Raw genomic sequence first — 23,474 nt, forward strand, 5'->3', positions numbered from 1 at the left:
AGATCAAGGGACAAGAACAGAAGTACTTCACATCACAAGCATATATATACTCACACATACATAGCTAACACAGGGACTAAGAATTAAAGATGTTCAAACTACTCACTTGACAGAGAGCACAAACAGCACAAAAATAGACAAGTAAGCGAGGTTCTTACAAATGACTAGTTGATAAACAGAGCACATATATTGAACAGTACTACTAGACAAATCTGAACAACACATGCCATACAAATCTCAATTCTAAACATTACAAAATACTAAACATTATACTACTCAAGATTATAGAAATTTGAGAGAGAGAAACAACAACAGCAAGTTAGGGAAGTTGAGCAGAGGAGGAGCAGCGAAGGGGTTCAGAGAGAAAGAGAGAGATAGCAGGGGCGGCAGTAAGTTCAGAGAAGGAGCAGCAGCAGTAGGTTCAGAGAAAGAGTAGCAGTAGGTTCAGAGAAGGAGCGGCAACAAGGTTTGGGAAGAAGAGGCAGCAGGGGAAAGGAGTAGTAGAAGCAACATGGAGGCGCAGGGGAGAAGAGAGCAACAGCAGTTTGAGGCGAGGGAAGAAGAGAAGCAGCAGTAGGTTCAGAGAAGGCTTTAGCAGAGGCGCAGCATGCAGTTTGGAGATGGAGAAGGAGTTCGGGTTCAGGGGAGCAACAACGGAGGTGAGGAAGAAGAGGGTAGCAGTAGGAGGACTGGAGGATGGTGTGGTGGCGCTGGATATGGTGATGGATGGTGTGCAGCGGCGGTGCTGGAGATGGTGATGGATGGCGCGGTGGTTCGAGGTGGTGATGCGGCGCTGGTAGTGGCGGGTGGTGGAGATGGAGTGGATGATGGAGTGGTGGCTGGATGGACGGCGCTGGGCGCTGGTGGCGCACCTACCATGCCGGCCTGGCCATGGCGGCGGCCGGAGGTGGAGAAGAAGGGTAAGGGAAAGAGAGAGATGCCAGGCCCGATTTGGGGATTGAGAGCGCTAGGGATTTGATCCCCTTAATCAGATCTTCCCCTTTGCAATCTGGCCCCTCTCCTTTTCTTCCTTCTGCACAAGTTGGTCCTCCTCTTATTTAGGCAAACCCTTCAAGCTTTAGTGTTCATCACACTTGGGTCCCTCCATCTTTCTGTCCTGCCCTTGTCTCTTCTCATTAGCCCCATAGTCCAAAATTTGAAGTTTATAGGCCTTTTCGCCCTATTCTGCAAAATAAACAAATTACTAGTCACGAGCTCTTTCGTGAATATCATTTGAATATTCGATAATTCTAAGCAAGGATAGATTGACATATCTCAATAAATGGTGTATATGTGTGCCCAAATCGTATATATGAAATGTGCTTATCAAGTACCCCCACACTTAAATCTTTGCTTGTCCCCAAGCAAAGGCATTTGACAAGAGCAAGGTAGTGATCAGCGAACTGACTAGAGAATGTCCCAGTGAAGTAGATCTCCAAACAATGCATGCTTTGAACTTTTGCTAGTGAAAATCAATGGTTAAGAGTGCTACAAAGCAGTATGATACTAGTAAGCATGACCATTTTTAACTTTTACAATGATAAAAGAGGATCAACAAGTTTAAATGATGACTGTGCCAAATGGTTCCTAAAGAGAGCATGATCCCGAGAACAAAATGAACTGGAATTAAATCTTGTGATCAATTGATCATTTTGGCACCTATCACGCGGGTGACCCGAGTTCGATCCCCGGCAACGGCGCCAAAATGATCGATTGAAAGTGCAGTGGGATATTTACGCCCCAAACTACGGATGTCGTATTCTCCTCAGGGACTAGGCAATGACAGTCGTGCTCGGCCAAAGCTAGATCAGACGAAAAGGTTTTTGATATTGCAAAACAAACAAAAATAAAGCAAGTTTGTTCCAGAAAATCATTGACAAATAAGATGTACTCACTATATTTTTGGTATTTTTATTTGTTTTACTTTGGTAACTAAAATACTAGCACATGCTAACATGAGAAACAAGGAAAACTGCTAGACAGCAACACATATATGTTCAGCAACTAGTATGAAATAAAAGAATTAATATCAAGGGACAAGAACAGAAGTACTTCACATCACAAGCATATATATACTCACACGTACATAGCTAACACATGGACTAAGAATTAAAGATGTTCAAACTACTCACTTGACAGAGAGCACAAACAACACAAAAATAGACAAGTAAGCTAGGTTCTTACAAATGACTAGTTGATAAACAGAGCACATATATTGAACAGTACTACTAGACAAGTCTGAACAACACATGCCATACAAATCTCAATTCTAAACATTACAAAATACTAAACATTATACTACTCAAGATTACAGAAATTTGAGAGAGAGAGAAACAGCAGCGGCAAGTTAGGGAAGTTGAGTGGAGGACTAGCAGCGAAGGGGTTCAGAGAGAAAGTGAGAGACAGCAGGGGCAGCAGTAAGTTCAGAGAAGGAGCAGCAGCAGTAGGTTCAGAGAAAGAGTAGCAGTAGGTTCAGAGAAGGAGCGGCAGCAAGGTTTGGGAAGAAGAGGCAGTAGGGGAAAGGAGTAGTAGAAGCAGCGTGGAGGCGCAGGGGAGAAGAGAGCAATAGCAGTTTGAGGCGAGGGAAGAAGAGAAGCAACAGTAGGTTCAGAGAAGGCTTCAGCAAAGGCGCAGCATGCAGTTTGGAGATGGAGAAGGAGTTCGGGTTCAGGGGAGCAACAACGGAGGTGAGGAAGAAGAGGGTAGCAGTAGGAGGACTGGAGGATGTGGTGGCGCTGGATATGGTGATGGATGGTGTGCGGCGGCAGTGCTGGAGATGGTGATGGATGGCGCGGTGGTTCGAGGTGGTGATGCGGCGCTGGCAGCGGCGGGTGGTGGAGATGGAGTGGATGATGGAGTGGTGGCTGGATGGATGGCGCTGGGTGCTGGTGGCGCACCTACCACGCCGGCCTGGCCATGGCAGCGGCCGAAGGTGGAGAAGGAGGGTAAGGGAAACAGAGAGATGCCAGTCCCGATTTGGGGATTGAGAGTGCTAGGGATTTGATCCCCTCGATCAGATCTTCGCCTTTGCAATCTGGCCCCTCTCCTTTTCTTCCTTCTGCACAAGTTGGTCCTCCTCTTATTTAGGCAAACCCTTCAAGCTTTAGTGTTCATCACACTTGGGTCCCTCTATCTTTCTGTCCTGCCCTTGTCTCTTCTCATTAGCCCCATAGTCCAAATCTTGAAGTTTATAGGCCTTTTTGCCCTATTCTGCAAAATAAACAAATTACTAGTCACGAGCTCTTTCGTGAACATCATTTGAATATTCGATAATTCTAAGCAAGAATAGATTGACATATCTCAATAAATGGTGTATATGTGTGCCCAAATTGTATATATGAAATGTGCTTATCAAGTACCCCCACACTTAAATCTTTGCTTGTTCTCAAGCAAAGGCATTTGACAAGAGCAAGGTAGTGATCAGCGAACTGACTAGAGAATGTCCTAGTGAAGTAGATCTCCAAACAATTCATGCTTTGAACTTTTGCTAGTGACAATCAATGGTTAAGAGTGCTACAAAGCAGTAGGATACTAGTAAGCATGACCATTTTTAACCTTTACAATGATAAAAGAGGATCAACAAGTTTAAATGGTGACTGTGCCAAATGGTTCCTAAGGAGAGCATGATCCCGAGAACAAAATGAACTGGAATTAAATCTTGTGATCAATCGATCATTTTGGCGCCTGTCACGCGGGTGACCCGGGTTCGATCCCCGGCAACGGCACCAAAATGATCGATTGAAAGTGTAGCGGGATATTTACGCCCCAAACTACGGATGTCGTATTCTCCTTAGGGACTAGGCGACGGCAGTCGTGCTCGGCCAAAGCTAGATCAGACGAAAATGTTTTTGATATTGCAAGACAAACGAAAATAAAGCAAGTTTGTTCCAGAACATCATTGACAAATAAGATGTACTAACTTTATTTTTGGTATTTTTATTTGTTTTACTTTGGGAACTAAAATACTAGCACATGCTAACATGAGAAACAAGGAAAACTACAAGACAGCAACACATATATGTTCAGCAACTAGTATGAAAGAAAAGAATTAAGATCAAGGGACAAGAACAGAAGTAATTCACATCACAAGCATATATATACTTGTAGGATCGGAAGTATGTCTAGAGGGGGGGGGTGATTAGACTACTTGACCAAATAAAAATCTAGCCTTTTCCAATTTTAGTTCTTGGCGGATTTTAGCTATCTTAGCACAAGTCAAGCAATCTCCACACAATTCAAGCAAGCATGCAAAAGAGTATATGAGCAGCGGAAAGTAAAACATGCAACTTGCAAGAATGTAAAGGGAAGGGTTTGGAGTATTCAAACACAATTGGAGACACGGATGTTTTTGGCGTGGTTCCGATAGGTGGTGCTATCGTACATCCACGTTGATGGAGACTTCAACCCACGGAGGGTAACGGTTGCGCGAGTCCACGGAGGGCTCCAACCACGAAGGGTCCACGAAAAAGCAACCTTGTCTATTTCATCACGGCCATCGCCCATGAAGGACTTGCCTCACTAGCGGTAGATCTTCACGAAGTAGGCGATCTCCTTGCCCTTACAAACTGCTTGGTTCAACTCCACAATCTTGTCGGAGGCTCCCAAGTGACACCTAGCCAATCTAGGAGACACCACTCTCCAAGAAGTAACAAATGGTGTGTTGATGATGAACTCCTTGCTCTTGTGCTTCAAATGATAGTCTCCCCAACACTCAACTCTCTCTCACAGGATTTGGATTTGGTGGAAAGAAGATTTGAGTGAAAAGCAACTTGGGGAAGGCTAGAGATCAAGATTCATATGGTTGGAATGGAATATCTTGAGCTCAACACAAGTGTAGGTGGTTCTCTCTCAGAACATGTGTATTGGAAGTGTAGATGTGTTCTGATGGCTTTCTCCACGAATGAAGAGTGGGTGGAGGGGTATATATAGCCTCCACACAAAATCTAACCGTTACACATAATTTGCCAAACTCGGTGGGACCGAATGGTTAAACTCGGTCAGACCGATTCAGCAAACCTAGTGACCGTTAGGATTTTCGGTGGGACTGAGATGCAACTCGGTAGGACCGATATGGTTAGGGTTCGGGCATAACGTAATCTCGGTGTGACCGATTACACAAACTCGATGGGACTGATTTTGGTAATAAGCTAACCAGAGAGTTGGTCAGGTAAACTAGGTGGGACCGATTCGCTCTTTTCGGTGAGACCGAAATGTTACGAAAGGGAAACAGAGAGTTTACATTGCAATCTCGGTGGGACCGATCGCTCACTTTGGTTAGACGAAACGTTACGAAGGGAAACAGAGAGATTACAATCCCATCTCGATGAGACCGAGATCCCTATCGGTGAGACCGAATTGCTAGGGTTTGTGGCAGTGGCTATTACATGTGAAACTCGGTGGCGCCGGATAGAAAGAATCGGTGGGGCCGAGTTTGATTTTTGGTTTAGGTCATATGTGGATGTGGGAAGATAGTTGAGGGTTTTGGAGCATATCACTAAGCACATGAAGCAAGAGGCTCATTAAGCAACACCTCATCCCTCCTTGATAGTATTGGCTTTTCCTATAGACTCAATGTGATCTTGGATCACTAAAATAGAAAATGTAGAGTCTTGAGCTTCAAGCTTGAGCCGAACTTTTGTCTTTAGAATTTTGAGGGATCCACTTTCCTCATCCATGCCATGCCATTCATTGAGCTTTTCCTGAAATGTTAATCTTGGAATAGTGTTAGCTCAATGAGCTATATGTTGTTAGGAATTACCAATACCACCCAGGGATAGTTGCACTTTCAATCTCCCCCTTTTTGGTAATTGATGACAACATATAGATCAAAGCTTCGACAAATCATAATAAGAGTGAAAGATATTGTCGCTTTGAGAAGTATGTGAAAAGCAAGAGCTCCCCCTAAATTTGTGCATATTTTAAGATTTGCTTTGGACTGCAAATGCACAATGAGTTAGGATCATGGGTTACTCTTCCATGTCACATACATCTTGGTGGAGCGCCCAAAATGATAAGAATTAAATACATGCACTCATCACCAAGCAAAGTGAATGATAGTAACCTCCAACAAGCATTAAGTGTAGCTTATGATCAAAAACATGATCATGAATGTCTCACAGATAAGCATAGTATCTCAAGCAATCAAAAGCAAACAAAGTTCAGTCAAGAAGACAAGAGAGAACAAAAGCAAACAAACTCTCTCTCTCGAAGCCTATGATCTATACATTTTTCTCCCCCTTTGGCAACAAGTTACCAAAAAGTTCATAGAAAATGCATAGCACTATGATGACTCTCAGGCTTCGTCTTCAGGTGGTAGAGTCCGGATAACGCCAAGGACGAAGGCTTCAGTTGAAGTAGATGGAGCTGGAGCTGGTGTAGGTGCTGGAGCTGGTGGCACTGAAGCTGTAGCTGGTGCAGATGTAGTGGATCTGGTGTCAGGAACTGGCACTGCAGATGATCTCTGAGCTCTAGGTACTCTGGCAAATGCATCAGTTGTTGTTCTGCCCTTCCTCTCCTGCATGTCATCCTGTAGTTGCTCCACAGCAGACTGAATCTCAGTAACTTTCACATCTAAGTCATAGAACTTTTGTTCCATGATTCTTTCCAGGCTCTCTTGGTTTTGAGTCAGGGTGGCCAGTCCTTTCTCAATCCTCAAAGTTGATGCTATCAGATAACCGAGCTGCTCATGCTTGTTCTTCAAAAAGTATTCAGATGCCTCCTCTTGAGTTGGCATCTTGGCAGCCTTCTCCATCTTTGCCTTCTCCTTCTTTGCTTGAGCTTGTGCTGATGATGGTTCATTCTCATTCATCACAACTTGATTGTCCTCAAAATCTGGATGGATGGGCAAGTGTTCCTTATCCAACAGGTATGTGCCTGTGCCCATCTTTGAGTTAATCAACTCCTGAATATGTGGGGCATATCCACAACTTCTCTTCTGGTCAGCTGCTGTCCTCTTGATAGTCTCAACTATGAGGCTCATGACCTTGAACTTTTGTGGCACATCAAATATATGTAGCAAGTTAATTGCATGCCCTCTGATCATGCTGTGGTCACCTGACTTGGGCAAAAGAGTGTGCCTTAGAATCCAGTTGATTGTAGGCAGCCCTGACAGAAGAAAATGAACTGATCCAAACTTGAAAGTCTCAAGAGCTTTGTCTGGGATCTCCTTATACATGTTTGACATGGAATTGTGATCCATCTTCTTATTGGCATAGACTTCCAAGTCATCTTCTTGCTCTTCTGGGGCATTGAACAACTTAGCCCATTCCTCAATAGTTGATTGGTACCTTGTACCTTCAGACTTCCATACTATCCTGCCATCTGGATAGAAATGTGCTGTGGAGTAGAATTGCATTATGAGCTCCTCGTTCCACTTTGTGAGCTTTTGCCCAACAAAGTCTACAACTCCACAAGCATTGAAGCCGTCATACACACCAGGATAGTGTGCCTCATTCTCCTTGATATAGGTCTAGTCGACCCATCTCATATCACACACTATTGGTTTCTTGTCCAGCAGTACTGTCTCATAGAAGTCTTGCTGTTCCTTTGTGTGGAACCTGTAATCAACAGCAGTCCTTCTCCTTGTAGCATATGGATCTGCTTCTCTCCATTTCCTCAGCCCTGAATCTCTCCTTATCTTCATGTTCTCAGCCACAGGATGAGCATCGTTGTGGTCTGGAATCTTGGGTTTGAGCTTTTGCAGAACTTGTCCTTCATCATCTTCCTCAGCAACATCAGGCATTGGGGCCTTGTTCTTTTCAGTAGCAGATATGTTCCTAGTGTTCCTCTTTGGTGCACTCTTGGGCTTGGAGGCAGCTTTGGGTGCTTCTTTGGGCTTTGATGAAGCATCCCCTGACCTAATAGCATCACCCATAAGCTTCTGTGCCTTGGGTGCTGGTGCAGCAACCTCTTCTTCCTCTTCTTCCTCAGAGTCTCACATCATGGAGGGTTTGCCAAGAACTCTGGCAGTAGTGGTTCTGACTCTCTTTTTCTTCTTGTCTTGGCCAACTGTTTCCTCTTCAGATTCCATGGTAAACTTCATGGTTTCTTCAGTTGCAGCCTTCCTAGGTTTGGAAGTGGGAACTCTCCTTGCAGGTGCCTTCTTCAGCATTCCTGGCTTAACTGAAGCAGTTGTGCCATATTCCTTTTTGAGCACCTTCTTCTTTGATGTGGCTTCCTCTTCCTCTGCCACATAATCTTCATCCTCAGATTCTGAAGTCCTTTTCTTGCTTGCTCTAGTGGCAGCCTTTGGCAAGTTGCTTGGGGTGCTTCTGCTACCCTCATCTGAGCTGCTAGAGGGACTAGTGCCCTCACTCAAGTGAACCTGCTCCTCTGACTTGTTCTGGCTGTCACTTTGATCAGACATGTTGCAAACACTGACTGCAGATCCCTAGTTCGGCGATGAACTCGCTACAGTGGCAACGGCAGAGACGAAATCTGTTGACGGCGGCGGAGACCAGTGACAGGAGGTGGCTGGCGACGAGGAGGACGATCCGGAGACCCAGGAGGCAGAGCGAGCTATGCGCGGGCGAAGGGGTTTCGGAGAAATTTCCAAAATTTTGCCCGTGAGTATATATAGCCCGACCCTGTTGGTGTGACCGAGTGGAACAACTCGGTGGCACCGAGATGCATAACTGTTGACAGTTACAGCAACTCGGTGGGACCGAAAAGTTCAAATCAGTTGCACCGAGATTGAAAACCTAGATCGACTTAGTGATCTCGGTATGACCGAATTGGAGGAATCGGTCAGACCGAAATACACAAAGAAGTTTTGGAAGTTTAAGTCTATGACGAATCGGGGACTCCGAGTGCTCCTCACACAGAGTGGTTCGAATCTGACTTGATCAAATTTTGTGATGTAGCATGAATAGAGTTTGAGACGATAAAAGCATAGATAGCTAGAGAGGGTTCTTAGGCATTCTTGTCCATCCACTTGGAAAAAGAAAGGAAAACCAATCAATCAAAACAACAAGTGGATGTCCTCGAATGAGTAAAATATGCAATCAACATGCTCACACAATAAAATGGCAAATGAAATATGTGGCAAAGCATGCACAACCAATTCTAGCATCTATCAAGCAATTGGCGATGACTAGGTCATCTATATATGACTATATTGACTTAGGAGTCAAATGAGAACATTTGATCATAGGTCATACTCATCGTTTAAGCAAAAGTGGGGTTACCACTTTTACATAAAGCATTGTTGTGTTCACATCATTAGAGTTGCTTTAGCTCAAATCTTAGAGTAAAGCTCCCCCTAGATGTGAGATCCCCCCTAAGAGGGATGAACTAACCTTGGGTTTTGTCGATGATGACTTCATGTAGATGTTGAAGATGTGGATGCTCAATGTTGATGTAGATCATTTGGAGCTATCCATTGGAGTGAGTTGCACTTTCAATACCTACATGGGTTAGTCCCACAAGGAACAAACAAGAATATCCATAGACATAGAGTGATGCACACACAAGATGATGTCTATGAAAGCTTTTAGGTTACCTTGTCCCTTGTCTTACCAACAAGAGGGTTTGTGACTCCTTGAACTAGTGCAAGATGTGGAAGTTGATTGCACTTGTTCTTGCCAAGATGATAAGAGTGAAATACGTTGGCGGAGTCACCCTCAAGAACTCTCTAGTTCTTCTTCTTCTGGATCCACACCATCTTGATGGGAATCCTCGGAGTTGTAGTTTTACTTGATGAAGTGGAACTTGATGTAGTCTTGGGAACCCACTTGACCAAGGCCTTAGGAGCTTCTTCAAATGCATCAATTTCCTCTTGAAGCTTGTCCTTGCCTTTTTTCTTGTGGCCTTGTGGTGAAAGATCATCTTGAGCTTGTGTCCCTTTGAAAGAAGTAGGATCATACTTCTCTTGTTGAGGAACAAACTTCGTCTTGGGGTATTGATCTTCTTCCCACTCAACTCCATTGGCATTGAACTTTCGTTCAAAACCAACACCTTGATTCTTCCGGTGCCTTCATTGCTTGCGTACAATTTCCTCGAAGTGCTTACTTCCGGCAAGGCTCTTATAAACACCTTTTTCTATAATTCCCTTCAATAAGCTATTTTCTTGCTCAAGTGTAACTTGGCCAAGAGAATCATTAGTGGAATCAAGAGAACTACTAGAAGCAACAATATTGGATTTAGCATGATTATTGTTACTACTAGAGGAAGAATCTTTCTTGTTCTTGTTACTAGACTTGACTTGAGGCATGTAAGTGGATAAGGGTAAACGCTTGGCAACGTAAGAAGAACTTTTCTTACGAAGATCATCATTGATTGCTTTTAAGAACTCATGCTCTTGCTCAAGGTTGAGCTTTTCAAAGCATAATTTCTCATGAGTCCTTAAAAGTTCTCGATGATCTCCTAAGATAGTTTCATGAGCTAACTTAAGAGCGTTTAGTTCTTTAGTTAGAGACTCAATCTTCTCCTTATCATTGTCATTCGTTTTATCTTGATTAGCATGATTAATTGACGTTTCATCATAGTATTCATCACTAGAGTTGTCAACAAGTAAATCATCATCACCTAACAAGTCATCTTCATCACTATTGAAATCAACATACTCGGGGTGTGATACCTTTGGGCCTTTAGCCATGAAGCATGTTCCAACTCCTTCATTTGGTGAGTCAAATATGTCGTAGGAGTTGGTTGTCACAAGTGCTAGACCGGCAACACCTTCATCTTGAGTATATTTAGAGTCGGAGTGGTTGTCGGAGTCGGAGCCGGATACCCATTCACCAACATGAGCTTGATGTCTTCATTTTGTGTAGCTTCTTGATGACTTGTCCTTTCTTTCCGAATCCTTGCTTCTCCGTGAGTGTCTTCGTTCATAACGATCATCTCTACTCCTTCTTTCTCTAGATGGTGATTCTTCTCTTCTACTTCTTCTCTTGGGAGAATCTTCTCTTCTTTTGTAGGGAGCCGTACAGTCATTGGAATAGTGTTTGGGCCTTCCACAATTGTAGCAGTTTCGCTCTCGACTAGAAGATCTTTTGTCATTGTAGGACCTTGACTTGGAGCTTCTATCTTTGCTTCTATTCTTGTAAAACTTGTTGAATTTCTTCACCATTAGGCTCAATTCTTCATTGAAGGTTTGTTTCTCACTTGAAGATGTGGGGGCTTCACATGAGGCTTTGTAAGCACCACTTGATTTGTTGTGAAGTTCCTCCTTATCCTTGAGTGACATCTCATGAGCAACAATTCTTCCAATGACTTCCGTTGGCTTGAGATATTTGTAATTGGGCATCATTTGGATCAATGTGCACACGGTATCATATTTTCCATCCAAGGCTCTTAGAATCTTCTTGATGATGAATCTGTCGGTCATCTCTTCACTCCCTAAGCCGGCAATCTCATTTGTGATAAGAGCAAGCCTAGAGTACATTTCAGCGACACCTTCACCATCCTTCATTTTGAACTTGTCAAGTTGACTTTGAAGCACATCCAATTTAGATTCCTTGACGGAGTCGGTACCTTCGTGCATATCAATCAAAGTATCCCAAATTTCCTTTGCATTCTCAAGACGGCTGATTTTGTTGAATTCTTCGGGGCACAATCCGTTGAAGAGGATGTCACAAGCTTGAGCGTTGTATTGCAGCATCTTCAACTCTTCCGCGGTGGCTTCACGGTTTGGTTCTTTCCCATCAAAGAAGTCACCTTGCAATCCGACACACACAATAGCCCAAACGGCGGGGTTATGTCCAAGAATATGCATTTTCATCTTATGCTTCCAACTAGCAAAATTAGTACCATCAAAGTAAGGACCTCTATGGTGATAATTTCCCTCGCTAGACGCCATACTCTCCTAGGTTGTGAAACCGAGGCTATGACCACCAAAAGCTATGGAAATCAAAGAAAATGGAGACCAAAGCTCTGATACCACTTGTAGGATCGGAAGTATGCCTAGAGGGGGGGGGGTGATTAGACTACTTAACCAAATAAAAATCTAGCCTTCTCCAATTTTAGTTCTTGGCAGATTTTAGCTATCTTATCACAAGTCAAGCAATCTCCACACAATTCAAGCAAGCATGCAAAAGAGTATATGAGCAGCGGAAAGTAAAGCATGCAACTTGCAAGAGGGAAGGGTTTGGAGTATTCAAATGCAATTGGAGACACAGATGTTTTTGGCGTGGTTCCGATAGGTGGTGCTATCGTACATCCACGTTGATGGAGACTTCAACCCACGGAGGGTAACGGTTGCGCGAGTCCATGGAGGGCTCCACCCACGAAGGGTCCACGAAAAAGCAACCTTGTCTATTCCATCATGGCCATCGCCCATGAAGGACTTCCCTCACTAGCGGTAGATCTTCATGAAGTAGGCGATCTCCTTGCCCTTACAAACTCCTTGGTTCAACTCCACAATCTTGTCGGAGGCTCCCAAGTGACACCTAGCCAATCTAGGAGACACCACTCTCCAAGAAGTAACAAATGGTGTGTTGATGATGAACTCCTTGCTCTTGTGCTTCAAATGATAGTCTCCCCAACACTCAACTCTCTCTCATAGGATTTGGATTTGGTGGAAAGAAGATTTGAGTGGAAAGCAACTTGGGGAAGGCTAGAGATCAAGATTCATATGGTTGGAATGGAATATCTTGAGCTCAACACAAGTGTAGGTGGTTCTCTCTCAGAACATGTGTATTGGAAGTGTAGATGTGTTCTGATGGCTTTCTCCACGAATGAAGAGTGGGTGGAGGGGTATATATAGCCTCCACACAAAATCTAACCGTTACACACAATTTGCCGAACTCGGTGGGACCGAATGTTTAAAATTGGTCGGACCGATTCAGCAAACCTAGTGACCGTTAGGATTTTCGGTGGGACTGAGATGCAACTCGATAGGACCGATATGGTTAGGGTTCGGGCATAACGTAATCTCGGTGTGACCGATTACACAAACTCGGTGGGACCGATTTTGGTAATAAGCTAACCAGAGAGTTGGTCAGGTAAACTCGGTGGGACCGAGGTGAGACCGAAATGTTACGAAAGGGAAACAGAGAGTTTACATTGCAATCTCGATGGGACCGATCGCTCACTTCAGTTAGACAAAACATTACGAAGGGAAACAGAGAGATTACAATCCCATCTCGGTGAGACCGAGATCCCTATCGGTGAGACCGAATTGCTAGGGTTTGTGGCAGTGACTATGACATGTGAAACTCGGTGCCGCCGGATAGAAAGAATCGGTGGGGCCGAGTTTGATTTTTGGTTTAGGTCATATGTGGATGTGGGAAGATAGTTGAGGGTTTTGGAGCATATCACTAAGCACATGAAGCAAGAGGCTCATTAAGCAACACCTCATCCCTCCTTGATAGTATTGGCTTTTCCTATAGACTCAATGTGATCTTGCATCACTAAAATAGCAAATGTAGAGTCTTGAGCTTCAAGCTTGAGCCAAACTTTTGTCTTTAGAATTTTGAAGGATCCACTTTCCTCATCCATGCCATGCCATTCATTGAGCTTTTCCTGAAATGTTAATCTTGGAATAGTGTTAGCTCAATGAGCTATATGTTGTTAGGAATTACCAAAACCACCCAGGGATAGTTGCACTTTCAATACTCACACGTACATAGCTAACACAGGGACTAAGAATTAAAGATGTTCAAACTACTCACTTGATAGAGAGCACAAACAACACAAAAATAGACAAGTAAGCTGGGTTCTTACAAATGACTAGTTGATAAACAGAGCACATATATTGAACAGTACTACTAGACAAATCTGAACAACACATGCCATACAAATCTCAATTCTAAACATTACAAAATACTAAACATTATACTACTCAAGATTACAGAAATTTGAGAGAGATAGAAACAGCAGCAGCAAGTTAGGGAAGTTGAGCGGAGGAGGAGCAGCGAAGGGGTTCAAAGAGAAAGAGAGAGACAGCAGGGGCAGCAGGAAGTTCAGAGAAAGAGCAGCAACAGTAGGTTTAGAGAAAGAGTAGCAGTAGGTTCAGAGAAGGAGCGGCAGCAAGGTTTGGGAAGAAGAGGCAGTAGGGGAAAGGAGTAGTAGAAGCAGCGTGGAGGCGCAGGGGAGAAGAGAGCAACAGCAGTTTGAGGCGAGGGAAGTAGAGAAGCAGCAGTAGGTTCAGAGAAGGCTTCAGCAGAGGCGCATCATGCAGTTTGGAGATGGAGAAGGAGTTCGGGTTCAGGGGAGCAACAACGGAGGTGAGGAAGAAGAGGGTAGCAGTAGGACTGGAGGATGGTGTGGTGGCGCTGGATATGGTGATGGATGGTGTGCGGCGGCTGTGCTGGAGATGGTGATGGATGGCGCGGTGGTTCGAGGTGGTGATGCGGCGCAGGCAGCGGCGGGTGGTGGAGATGGAGTGGATGATGGAGTGGTGGCTGGATGGATGGCGCTGGGTGCTGGTGGCGCACCTACCATGCCGGCCTGGCCATGGCAGCCGCCGGAGGTGGAGAAGGAAGGTAAGGGAAAGAGAGAGATGCCAGGCCCGATTTGGGGATTGAGAGCGCTAGGGATTTGATCCCCTCGATCAGATCTTCCCCTTTGCAATCTGGCCCCTCTCCTTTTCTTCCTTCTACACAAGTTGGTCCTCCTCTTATTTAGGCAAACCCTTCAAGCTTTAGTGTTCATCACACTTGGGTCCCTCCATCTTTCTCTCCCGCCCTTGTCTCTTCTCAATAGCCCCATAGTTCTTTTCGCCCTATTCTACAAAATAAACAAATTACTAGTCACGAGCTCTTTCGTGAATATCATTTGAATATTCGATAATTCTAAGCAAGAATAGATTGACATATCTCAATAAATGGTGTATATGTGTGCCCAAATCGTATATATGAAATGTGCTTATCTAGTACCCCCACACTTAAATCTTTGCTTGTCCTCAAGCAAAGGCATTTGACAAGAGCAAGGTAGTGATCAGCGAACTGACTAGAGAATGTCCCAGTGAAGTAGATCTCCAAACAATGCATGCTTTGAACTTTTGCTAGTGAAATCAATGGTTAAGAGTGGTACAAAGCAGTAGGATACTAGTAAGCATGACCATTTTTAACTTTTACAATGATAAAAGAGGATCAACAAGTTTAAATGATGACTGTGCCAAATGGTTCCTAAAGAGAGCATGATCCCGAGAACAAAATGAACTGGAATTAAATCTTGTGATCAATCGATCATTTTGGCACCTGTCACACGGGTGACCCGGGTTCGATCCCCGGCAACGGCGCCAAAATGATCGATTGAAAGTGCAGCGGGATGTTTACGCCCCAAACTACGGATGTCGTATTCTCCTCAGGGACTAGGTGACGACAGTCGTGCTCGGCCAAAGCTAGATCAGACGAAAAGGTTTTTGATATTGCAAGAAAAACGAAAATAAAGAAAGTTTGTTCCAGAAAATCATTGACAAATAAGATGTACTCACTATATTTTTGGCATTTTTATTTGTTTTACTTTGGGAGCGAAAGCCCTCCGGAGACCGTCTCCAAAAAGAAGTTGTCGCGCCGCGCAGGACCCCAAGGAGATGACATCGCGTCAGGAGCCTCGTCAGGACCAGCGCCCGTTCCAGGGGCGCCAGCCTCCATCGCATAGGAAGGCGCGCCCGGCGCCCTCCTCGGGCAGTGCTCAGGGGCTCTCTTCATGAGGGCCTCGGACCTTGCCAACCTCACGAGGGAGGTGCTTGGGCACCACTTGGAGGCGTGTTTCGGGACACGACCCCCTCAGGAGAACACATGGCAAGGAGCGCCCACCACCCAGGAATTCATCACCAATACCACCCAGGAATTGCAAGAAGCAAGAGCCATGTGCGGCCACAGCCGCTCACAAGGCGCAGCTCCCCATCCAGGCGAGGATGCCGGGCTGCGTCGACGCCCCAGGGCTCAACAAGGCCGCATCTCAGGTGCGCTTCTGACCATCACGTGTGGGCCGCTGTGAGGGCCCACCACACAGCTATGTTCGCATGCCCTTCGGCTTGCCGAGCGTGGCGTCGGCCCATTGGCGCAACTTGCGGCAGGTCCTGGCGTCTCAGGAGGCCAGGATCTGCGCCGTTCAGGAGGAGATGGAGACACTCTTCCGGGAACCTCCTGAGCCCCCAGAGCCTCCCGAGGCTCAGGGTCCCGGTGGCTCATGAGGAGTCATCCGTTCAACGCGTGGCTTCAGCTACATCAACTCTACTTCGTCTACAAAACCAGGTGACATCTTCCAAGTTCGTTTAAGCTGGGAGTGCCCCTCGGGCTGCATTATTCCCAGGTCACGCGGGTCCGTCCCTGTGGCATGTATCCCCTTTGCTTAAGTCTTTAGCTTACCTTGCTGGGGGCGCCCCTTGGGCTGCATCATCCCCAAGCCGCTCGGGCCAGACACAGTGGCATGTATCTTCCTGCATTTATCCAAGTCAATCTGCCCTTTATGCTTAACTTGCTAACGACTATCGACTGCTCGATCATCGCCTCCCTTGGGGCCTTCACACAGGCACAGCGCTGGTGCGTGGGTCCATCCCTGCCACGACCGACAAATCCAAGTGGTCGAGCTCTGGCTTGCGGCACGCGCCGCACACGTCACCTCACCAGGCCCTCGGTGCCTTCGCCTCACCCAGAGCAACCAGCGACGGGCTAACAGCTATAACAGTCAACCATGTTCCTTCTTGTGCCTGTTCACAGGAGACCCGAGGGAAGGATAGCAGATGGCACCGCGAGTCTCCTTTTCCTCGTCCGATCTGCTTGCGCGTTAAAAGGGGGGCTCCTGAGCATCGCGACTCAGGAGCTCTTACTAGCTCTCCAGCCATCACCCCATGGCTTTGACCACTGCATCGCGACCTGGCATACCAGCGGCGGCTGAGCTCGCTCGAGGGCCGGGACCTGAGGACGTAGAGCACTAAGGAGAGCATGGGTAAGGGAAACTCGTACGGGCCGGCATGTCTATGCCGCACAAGTTGGCGCACAACCCAGCGCAACGTCACGAGCCGCCACAAAATTAACGAGATAAGTCCTGCACCTGGAATGACTAAGTGTTTAAGCTTCATGGCCACTCGCGCCCTGCCGCAACCCCATTGCGGCCACGTCAGCTCCCTTTCTCTCCTTACCATGGCTGCTTTGGCGCTAAGGGGGAACTCCTCAGCAACGCGCCTCAGGAGCTCTTACTAGACCTCGGGCCGCGCACCTCCTGGCCTTGACCACGGCACGCAACCTGGCATACCAGCGACGGCTGTAGCCGCCTTGGGACCGAGACCTGTCAGCGTAGAGAAACAAGCTATCACGAGGAAATAAAGGGAGGGACCGAGCCTTAACGGGACATGCGTTTACCAAGTTCTTATAACAAGGAAGATGAACACGAAAGACATTACAGACCTTTACATGCCCCCACGGGGTGATTCGTGATCCTTCGCAGGGAACAAAAGCTGTTACTAAGGGGAATCCTATCTACACCCTCCTGTGGTGGACGCCATCATCAATAGTGGTCCATGGGAGGCCGGCGCCAACCCCATCCAGATCAGCGGTGGCGGCGACCAGACATCGTGGCCTTGCTCCGAGCACGACGAGAGCTCGGAGGGACATAGCTGTCGTCGCTCATATCTGAAGTCTCATAAAGCTCAGGAGAGCTGCCAGACTCCGATGAACTACTGCTGCTGCTGGAGCGGCCGCGATCGGAGTGCGCGACAACCTGGCACTCCTCTCCGGGGCAGCACTCCAAGCGGCGGCCCTCGGCATCGAAGACCTTGAAGAAGAGCGTGGAGGCGCCGTCATACTCAAAGTGGATTGCGAGGGCCCCCCTCGCATGGCAAACCCATGTGATCTCGCCCCAGCCGCGGGTCATGAAGATCTTGCCCGTGGGAACCGCTTCGATCTCCGCTCCGGTCGCCGGGGCACTGCAGTCGGCGTGCTGCAGCCAGAGCTCGAGCGGCATCACGTCGGAGAAGAATCGCGGGAAGCGGATCCAGGAGCTTGGTGGCATCGGCGCCCATAGCACCAACTCGCGCGAAGAGTCAGCGGCGCGCACCCCAGGGGCGACGGCGCATAGCGCCGAGGCGCGGCGACCCTGGACGCGGCGCGGGCGGTGCTGCTCGTCACTCTGTCGTCCTAAGCCCTCGGCTCGGGCGTACAAGGGCAGCGGGAACCCCGGTGGAGGCCGCTCGCACCAAGGCTTCGTCACCACTTGCATCGCCGCCTCGTAACAATGGTGGATCGCCCGTTTCTTTGGCGGAAGTGGCTCTGGATTGTCATGGGGAGCTTTCCCTTTCTCCTCGACCGAAAACCTTCTAATGGGCGCCATTATTGTCAGCAGCGGAGCGAGGAGGACGAAGCAAGAAAGCAAGGGGAAGATGGGCAACGGGGACTCCGCCCCCCTCCCCATTTATAGTGAGAGGAGGCCAACCAGCGTCTCCCATGATCGCTAGTAATGATGGTTTTCCTTGCATGTCGTAGGGACTTGTCAAATGATGCAGTCGCCGAGGCAGCATGGGGAAGCAAAGACGCCCACGTCCAATCAACCGCCACTCGTCGACCGAGGTTGCAGGCTTTTGGGGCCCGCGGCGCTCCGACCTTGACCCTTGGCTTCGCCGCGAAGCCAAGCCCGAGCGCACTTTGGGCCCGGGGGCTACTGTCGGTGTTCTGGGAACGGGGGTCCCCAGACTTGCTTGCCTGCGGCCCATGGCGTGGCTAAGCAGCGGGCCGTACGGCCCATCTTCATCAACAAGGCATCCAAGACCTTCACAAGGGTCCGAGCCTCGCGAGGCGTACGACACAAGGCCTCCTCTAGAGTGGCCTAGCCAGGCAGGCTCACAAGGAGCGGAGATATCAAGGCGGGGCAAACCTCACGAGGGACTCGTGACGTGAGCCATGACGAACGGTGCCAGGCGGGCACCGGTGCGCGCAGAGTCCTTGTTTCCTCTTTGGTTCTAAGGAGGCAAGCGCAGGCGAAAAGTACCGAGGCATCTGGCAAAGGTTGCCATATTAGTGCAATAAGACCAAGACCAGGAGGACGGCAAGGCGGAGGTCATCGTGGAGCCCAAGACGGCGTCATCCCAGGGCTTTTTGCAGGCGAAGACCGCTTTTGTTAGGATAGCTTCTACTAGCTGCCCCCCTTCAAATTTGCCCGCCGTTGTTGGCTCCCTTCCCGCTCAACATTTGGGAAGAGGACCAGGGCCTCTGTAAATAGGACTAGCCACCACAGTAGTAGGACAACTCGAACAGAGCGAGAAGCCAACACTCGCACAAGAACACCTCAACCTCAGGAGGTTGTTCTTCCCTTGTACTATTCATCATCAGCCCAAGAGGCAATCCACCACCACCACACTGGAGTAGGCTATTACACTACATCGGTGGCCCGAACCAGTATAAACCTCGTGTCTCTTTCTGTGTTGTGAGTTCATCGAGTTCGTCCGCAAGATCCTAGCGAGCTTGAGCGTAGATCGGTAGGAGGGAAAGACTTCGCGCGCACCCCAGTGTTCGAACCTTAAGGGTTTTCCGGAACCCCACATCCGACAACTATGTATCGACGGTTCTCACACCATGCAAATCCCGATACCCACACTATCGAAAGATAGCGTATGCGGTTTTCATGGCATCTCGGAAGCTGCAACACTACTTTCAGGAGTACTTGATCACGGTGGCCTCTGAGGTACCACTCAATGACATCATAAACAATCGAGATGCCATCGGCCGCATTGCAAAATGGCCCATCGAGCTCTTACCATTTGAAATAACGTAGAAACCCCGCCGAGCTATCAAATCTCAGGTGTTGGCCGACTTTGTGGCCGAATGGATGGAAGCCGAACTCCCTAAAGAGTACGACACATACTCCTACTAGGTGATGTACTTCGACGGCTCCAAAATGTTAGCCAGATTGGGGCCGGTGTCATCCTAACATCCCCTACAGGGGACATAGTCTGTTAGGTATTGCAAATCATGTATACGGACTCCTATAACGCAGCCAAATACGAGGCACTACTGCATGGTCTCTGGATGGCTATTTCTATGGGCATACAATGCCTCGAGGTGCGCGGGGATTTAAACCTCGCAATATCCCAAATAAACGGAGAACTCGATGCAAAAGATCCAAAGATGGTAGCTTACTGCAACGCCGTACTCAAAATATCAGCTCGGTTCGAGGGGCTCGAATTTCATCAGGTGGCCCGAGATAGTAACCAAGGAGACATCCTTGCTTGAATGGGCGCTAAACGCGACCCCGTCCCGCCTAACACCTACATGGAAAGGCCTTTAAGCCATCCATGGTATGGCAGGACGAGAGTAGAAATACCAGCCCGGCGCCGATCACACCCCTGTATGCCGAACACGATTTGGATATCATCGGGGGCTCAGGCAGAGAACGAACGCCTTCCGCCCATGTAATCATGGCGGTAATCGCTCCATGGACCGAACCCTTCCTGGCCTACCTTAATAGGCAGGAGCTCCTTGATGACCAGAATGAGGCTCGTTGTATCGTTCGACGCTCGAAAGCCTACAAGGTTCATGAAGGAGAGCTCTACAAGAAAAGCACTACTGGAGTCCTTCAAAGATGTATCTCCAAAGAGGAGGGGTGGCAACTCTTGGCCGAAATACATGCTGGCCTCGTCGGCCATCACTCCGTAGCTCGGGCCCTCGTAAGCAAGGCCTTCCGTACATGTTTCTTCTGGCCCACAGCTCGAGCAGATGCACAGGCCCTTGTACAGTGTTGTGTCGGGTGCTAGCTCTTTGCCAATCAAAGCCATATGCCGCCCACAGCCCTAAGAACAATCCCCATTATCTGGCCTTTTGCGGTCTGGGGGCTAGACCTGGTCGGACCCCTTAAAGGGGGAAGCCGTAAGAAGAAATATTTACTGGTTATGGTTGATAAATTCACTAAGTGGATAGAGGCCAAACCAGTAAAAACGACTGAAGCCGGACTGGTGATAGATTTTATCTCCGGTGTCATACACCGTAACGGTGTCCCCCATAGCATTATTACTGACAATGGCTCTAATTTCACAACCGATGAGGTGAAAATTTGGTGTGCTCATCTAGGTATTAAACTCGATTATGCGTTCATGTATCACCCCCAAACAAATGGTCAAGTTGAACGGGCCAATGGCCTGATAATGAGCGGCATCAAACCCAGACTAGTCCGATCCTTAAAGGAGTCGGATAAACACTGGGTCGAGGTGCTCGACTCCATGCTCTGGGGGTTGCGGACTACACCCAATCGCACGACCAGATACAAACCATTCTTCATGGTGTACGGCGCAGAGGCTGTCCTGCCCTGCGATATTATTCATGACTCACCTTGAGTGCGCATGTATGAGGAGAGAGAGGCCGAGCTCGATCGCCAAGATGACTTAGATGGCCTAGAGGAGGAGCACGATGTCGCGAGAGCCCGTTCGACATTCTACCAACAACAAGCTCGAAGATACCAAAGCAGAGAAGTGTGAGAAAAGACTTATTATGTCGGTGAACTTGTTCTATGCCTACCAGAGAAGAAAAAGGACAAGCTCAAGCCCAAACGGGAGGGTCGCTTCATTATAGATGAAGTTCTCACCAGAGGAGCCTATCACCTTCGCAATGCCTCGGACAATCGCTTAGAGCCAAACCCATGGAACGCGCCAGACTCCGAAGATTCTACGCCTAAGTCCGGACACATTGTTCGTTACCTTTTTCTCCTTTTTCAATTTTTCCTTTTTTTCGTTTCTTTTACAACTTCTAGCGTGTGTTCGGGTAAGCCGCGCACTTGAGGGGTATACATCCTTAAATGTACACACCCCACCATAACAGGGGGCTTCTTTCAATATTTCAAGCATAAAGCTCACCATATATATGTTGTTTTTCTCATATACGTCCTCTCTTCGCCATCATATGCACCTCTATGACTTAAGTATTTGCCAAGCTGGATTGCCTGCCTCCTGTGCTTATGCCCTACGTTCCCACTTGTTTGGCTAGGGCACAAAGGGAGCACCTCTGCGATTGTTACAACCGGGTTATCCGGACGTGTACCTCAGACGGGTGAAGCCGAAAGCTAGCATTCTTAAGAGAATAATTGGTCGGCGGACATATGACGAATTGCCTTCATGGCTACATATATAAAGTCTCACAATATAAAGCCTCTGGTGACTTTTAGCATCACAGTATTGGCATGCATAAACAACGCATGCTTACCCAGGGAGAGGAACCCTTAATGGAACTATTGTCTCTGGAAGATATTTCTTACGTTAAAAAGTAATATAACATAACTCCCCGAGCACAGTTTGTCTATTCAAGCACTATGACCGGATTACCTAGTTTCCGCACATACTGGGTGTTTACCACATGTATAGTATTCGAAAATACTCCAACCCTTGGGTTTTGGAGGTCGAAGAGGAACGTCTGCCATGACAATCTTTTACAATTCGCCCGGAGATAAATTCGATGATAAATTGTATTGTTACATAAAATCACACTCTTTATCTATGTCATCTATCTGGCTGTCTAACTTACAGTCCTGTTGCGGAAATTTGGTGGCTGCCTTCACTTGGTCGTACACCAAGCCAACCGGAATTTCTTGTCCGTCTGGTCCCCGAGGTCCAAACCAGGCCATATGAATCGGATCAAGTCCGGCATACCATGTTTTCACCATGGCCCAGGCTTCTCGTGCACCTTCTTGACATGCAGATGCCTTCCATATCTCAAAACGAAGACAAACTCCCTTGAATAAATCCGCAAGCTCTCCCATCATTCCCGGAAGGGAATCGGACGACCATAAAGCCTTAGCCATGTTCCTCATCGCTTTCTGAGCTCGCTCGTGCACTTTGGATAGCTCCTGAAGTAAGTCGCCTTGAAATCCGGACACTTCTCCCTCGGGCCGCCCAGTTAACACACCTACAGGAACAGTCTCATAAAACTTTCCATGTACGGGACCATATGAAAGTTAGGTTCAAGGACATACTAAATATGCCGCCTTTTAGCTTTCTGTTCTCCTTCAAGGCATCCGATAGCTGGGCTCTTACGTCCATTAGCTCTTCGCCTTGCTTGATGTTTGCATCCTGTAGCTTGTTCTTCTCATTAATGGTCCACGTTAATACACATTGACTAGTGGCTTCTTGCCCTTCGGCATGTTGTTTATCCGCTTGAGCAGCCTTCAGCATCTCCTGCAACTGCTCTATCGATCCTGCAGCCGAAAATAAAGCAATGCATATTTAAAAATCATTGTTGGCGCAAAATCATCTTTTCCGGACACTGTTGTTACCATCGGGTGCCTTCCTGGATTTCTTCACATTTTCCAGTTCGGCGGTAATAGGAGTTAGCTTGGTCCGGCATTCTTCCAGCTCCTTGGACAGTGTGTCATTTTTCGCCGCGAGTACTTGGTGATATAACGACACTTGAATCAGTTGGGTCAACTGCTTCAAGTCTCGGGGGCTACTGGCACATGCTTATTGAATCTACCCAAAGTTTTTTACCCGCATATCCTTTGAAAGCTGGTGAGTGGCTCTGGCAAGTCCATCCCGGGCAGCTCGGATATATGCATTCATAGAGCTGAGAGCATTGAATGCTTCTTTGGTGAAACTTGGGTCGCCATGGCTTCTT

This window comes from Triticum urartu, chromosome 1A (assembly GCF_056163025.1).
Source record: "Triticum urartu cultivar PI428250 chromosome 1A, HENAU_Tu73, whole genome shotgun sequence".
In the NCBI taxonomy this organism is placed as follows: domain Eukaryota; kingdom Viridiplantae; phylum Streptophyta; class Magnoliopsida; order Poales; family Poaceae; genus Triticum; species Triticum urartu.